Source organism: Chrysochloris asiatica, unplaced genomic scaffold (genome assembly GCF_000296735.1).
Source record: "Chrysochloris asiatica unplaced genomic scaffold, ChrAsi1.0 scaffold00292, whole genome shotgun sequence".
NCBI lineage: Eukaryota > Metazoa > Chordata > Mammalia > Afrosoricida > Chrysochloridae > Chrysochloris > Chrysochloris asiatica.
Genome location: NW_006408810.1, coordinates 3,060,320 through 3,065,124, shown reverse-complemented (window position 1 = coordinate 3,065,124; position 4,805 = coordinate 3,060,320).

Here is a 4,805-nt window from a genome sequence, read left to right as displayed (position 1 = left end):
AGGGTTGCTATGGGTTGGAACCGACTCATGGACACTTAACAAGTAGACAATGCCATAGAAATACATGTACCTAATTGTGGGATAGTAGTTTAGGCATCTTCTGTGTTTTGACAACCCTTTTGAGGGTAACTTTCTGGTGAACCCTTACATAGTGGTGGTATATGGATGACTATTGGTTCTGTGGCTGAAGGACTTGTCACATGTGTTGCTCTCAAAGGGCTGCTTCCTCCTGTGAATCACCTGGTGCACGTTCAGGTCTGACATCTGGAAGAAGTCTTTGTTGAATCTGGTACACATTCTTTGTCTTCTCTGGTGAACCTCTGAGAGAGATACCTAAAGATCTTGGGACACTCCTCACATCTGTGTGACTTTGGGGTTTCGTGCAATCTATCTTCGTGTTCTCCAGCTGAAGATTTTCCTTCATTGTTGTTTGGTGGGTGAGGGCAGGCTCAGGGCTGGCTGGGTCTGGTCTGGAGATAAATCCTGGTTCCACCTCCACAGGGGCATCTTGACAGAAGTGTCCCCCCAAGGCCCCTTCCTGGGACTCAGAGGTGCCTAGCTCTGCTCTTGACCTTTCTGGGTGGTCCCAATAAACAATGTGCACCTTCAGATTTGGGGCAATTGTCTTCCTGAATAACCCAGAAATAAGATACTTGATTACCAAGGCTAATGATACTGCCATTTACTTGCATAGTGTACAGTGTTGTCTTCTGTGTCTTCCTCTCCTTGTCCTGTGTGCATGGGAGGGGGGAGGGGATTGGAGTCACGGAGTGGGTCTCTATGTTCTCTCCTGTTGGGGTCCCTGTTGACAACAGTTTCGTGAAGTAAACAATGACATCTCTTGAGGGCATATTTTCAGAAAACAGGGGCTTCCTGTCCCTTCATGCAGACATGGACCTGAAAATCAACCCCGGTCACTGTCATAGGGATATATCTGTTGTGTGGAAAAAAACATTATGGAAGCTTGTTCTCCCCCTAGCCCTCATAATTTTTGTCTGCTCCTACCAGAGACTGAAGTATGACATGCGATCATTTTTTTTTTTTGGGGGGATGGTGGTGATACAGCATGTTCTGCGTCAATAATACCATAGAAATACATTTACATTATGGTGGGGCAATATTTTAGGAATCTTTTGTGTTGGCAACTCTTCTGAGGGTAACTTTCTGGTGAGCCCTTACATGGCGGTTATATGTGATGAATCTGTGGCTAAAGGACTTGTCGTGTGTGCTGCACTGGAAGGGGGGGTGGTGTCTTCCTCCTGGTGCATGTTCAGGTCTGATATCTGGAAGAAGCTTTTGTTGCATCTGGCAACAAACAAGTGGCCTCAAATTCTTGTGTTTTCTCTGGTCTATTTCTGAGAGAGATACACAAAGATTTTGGGACACTTGGGGAATCTGTGTGACTTGGGGATTTCGTGAAATCTTTCTTTGAGTTCTCTCCACCTGGAGATTTTCCTTCATTGCTGTGGTGTGTAAGGGGCAGGTTTAGGGTTAGTTGGCTCTGGCCTGGAGATGAACCCTGATTCCCCCACCCTTCATAGGGACATTTGGAAGAAAGGCTCTTCCCAAAGCTCCTTCCTGGGACCCAGAGGTACCTAGCTCTGCTCGCCGGAGTTTTCTGGTGTAAGACTGGGGAGTGAGGTTCACAGAGTTCTTAGAAGATTTGGACAGTCTGCAATGCAGAGCCAGACAGAGGAAGGTGAACCCCAACCTGTACTGTAGTGCAGTGCGCAACCCTCTCATTATGGTTTGCTCGGTCCAGCTCCGTCTCTCATGCTCGCAAGAGGCTCTTCTCTAGCCTTCTCACTCACTTCACTCCAGTCCTCTTCAGTACTCTATTCCTTACCCTTCACTCCAAGCCTCACTCATGAGAGTCTCTTCATGACTCTCCATCACTGGTTTCATAAGCGTAAACTGTCACGACAGTGACCAGGACCACTGATTCCCTAGGGTGGCCCTTCCAGTGGAAATGGCAGAGACTGTCTGAACAACTCCATCTTCTTCACAATCCACCCCTTTCAGGGGCTTTTGCCTCACAATCTACACAATTGGAATCCAGACCCATGGGCTCAGCCTCCTCTTCTAACAACTTGAGAATACAACACTTCAGTTTTTTGGCCACAGAAGTCACTCCACAGCCGACAATAGCCGATCAGTCCCAACAGCTTCCTGAGTTCCCTCTTTGTCTAGGTCGGGGCAAACTCAGTCCCTGAAATTTGCTCTGGGTTTATTCTCCACTTCCTTTCACTGTTCAGGTGTCCTCGGTGTACTTCACCTCTTTTTTTTTTTTTTTTTTACAAACTGTAGTTTACTTTTAGAGACTTTTAACGCTTTACCTAACCAGAAACTTAGTAAACTAATAGTTTCTTGCACCTGGCTCTTGTTTTGCCCTGAGATTAATAAATCATCCATATATTGTAGTACCTGTGGTTGAAACCTCCTCTAAGAATTTTTTTCTAGGACCTGACTGAATAAATTCAAAAGCCTCAGTGAAGCTCTGTAGTAATATTTTTCTAGTGGCAATTGATGTTTTCTTCTAGTCTGGGGTTTTTCCCATTCAAAGGCAAAGAGATCTTTACTATTATCTGGATCAAGGGATGCACCCAGAATGCACCCTGCAAGCCTACCTCACTAAACCATTTATGTTCATAGGGGCTCTTACTGGGGGTGGGGGGCGGGAGGGTATAAGGGTTGGGAACCACTGGATGACAGGTACGGACCATTTGATTTATGGCTCTTAGGTCCTGCACCAGCTGATACATTCCATCTGTTTTCTTAACTGGGAGAATTGGGGTGTTGTAAGGGACATACAAGGTTCTAGGAGGACAAGTCCCACTAGGCCCTCTATTGCTGGCTGCAGGCCCTTTCTCCCCTCTATGGGGATAGGGTATTGTCTTCTATGGACTACCTCCCTTGACTTTTCTTAGTTCCACCTGCAAGAGTGGACTCTGCAGCCCTCCTCTGTTGCCTTCTTTAGACCATACCCATGATGCGATCTTTCCTCCTCCTCCTGTCAGAATTCTCATTATTACCTTCACCTGCTCCTTCTCCACCCGTAACCCCAATCTTACAATTAGGTCTCGTCCTATAAAAGATGCACCCCTGCTTCTGTTCTGGGACACACAGAAGCCTCTGTCTACTTGCTCGAGCCCTCTTATATTAGTAACATTTTCTGAAATATGAAACCTGGAACCCTTCATCCTTGACTCTCTCTGCACTATCAGTTGGTCCGATGATAACTTGGTGCCTTTTGGCTGGCAGGTCAGAGAGGATTGGGCAACCCCAGCATCAGTTAGGAAAGTATTGTCCTCCTCTTCTGGTTCCACCTTCAGACTTATCAAGGGTTCCTGTTGAGGCCCAGTCATAAGGAACCCTTCCTGCACACTCCCCCAAGTCCTCATCAAAGGTCATGAGGGGCATCACCTTTTAGCTCTGGGCATTCTTAAAATGACCTGTTTTCCCACACTTACAACACCCGCTGGCCCCTCCTTCCTGTCCACTGAGAAGGCTGACCACTGTCTACTTCCCTCAAGGGGGTGAGGGTCTTGTTCTAGATTCTGAGCTACTTTATTCATAGTGCAGGACTCTGCACTCACATCGTATGCAAATTAATGTTTCAGTCACATACACTCAACCTCCAAAAATGTGCAACCCCAGGACACTGTTTCAGTGCAATTTTCTCAGCCTGGCTCGTGCACGAGGTTGTCTGGTCGATGCTGTTAGTCTGTTCTCCGTCCTTCACGTCTCTCTCGCTAATTGTTTTAACAGTCTTGGGTCTTCTCTGGCTCTCACTGTGAGGCGATCACCCCTATGGAGCAGGCCACCTAAACCAAGGTGGGGCGCATCTCCTTTTCCTCCAGGACTGCTACTCCAAGCGGACAGAAAATCCCGGACAAGCCCCCAAATTTCTGTGAAATGTTGATACCCTGGAAACTGCCTTGGTTCCTCTTGGTAACTGGTGTGTCAGTAGAAACCCCCAACTAGGATCTTACCCCAATGGGCCTCCAGAGGAAGAATTGGGCAGCCTTCCTTATCCTGTATGAGGTCAACGATGAGTTATCACGAGTGTTTAGTGATGAACGCCCAAGCAATTCAATTTGTACTCATTTTAGCTACAGTGAGGCTTTTTTATTAGTCGAATTTGCAAAATCAGGCACCAAACCCAGAAGACAAGGCCCGCAGGTACCCCATCCAGCTGTTTTACAAGTATTTTTATCTGCTAGCCTGAGGCCCTCCCCTGGTTCCTCATTGGCTGAGTACTACAGGGTGAGCAATCTTCTGGGAGGTGGCCTACTTCCTTTTGAAGGTTGCATTCTTATTTTTAAAGTTTCTACTTCTTGAACAGGTTCCCCTTCCCCCTCCCCGAATTCATCCTGTTTACACGTTACCCCCAGTCGCATGGGCTCCTGTGGTTGCTGTATTTGCCAACAATTTGTGCCTTGGTCCGTTAGTAACTTCCGAGACCTTTGTTTCCTTATTCCTGAAGATGGGCCAGTTTGAGATTTATGTCTCACAACTGACGAAAGCAGAAAGGGGATGATGTACTCGATTACAAGCTAGAAAAATTTACAGGATTGGTTCTGGGGTCCTCTGACCACCTTGATGCAGGTATGACTCATGATCACGTAGTCCTGGCCCTAATTTCCATTAGAAACATGCCCAGGCAAGTTTCCCAGGAAACTTCCCTCCTAGGGCTTAGTAGGGAAGCGGTAATGATCCACTTTTAAATGTACTATGCCTGAGGGCCAAGCTTTTATGTTGCCACTTAGTGATCAGAAAGAACTCAGTAGAAGCTGAATTCATGT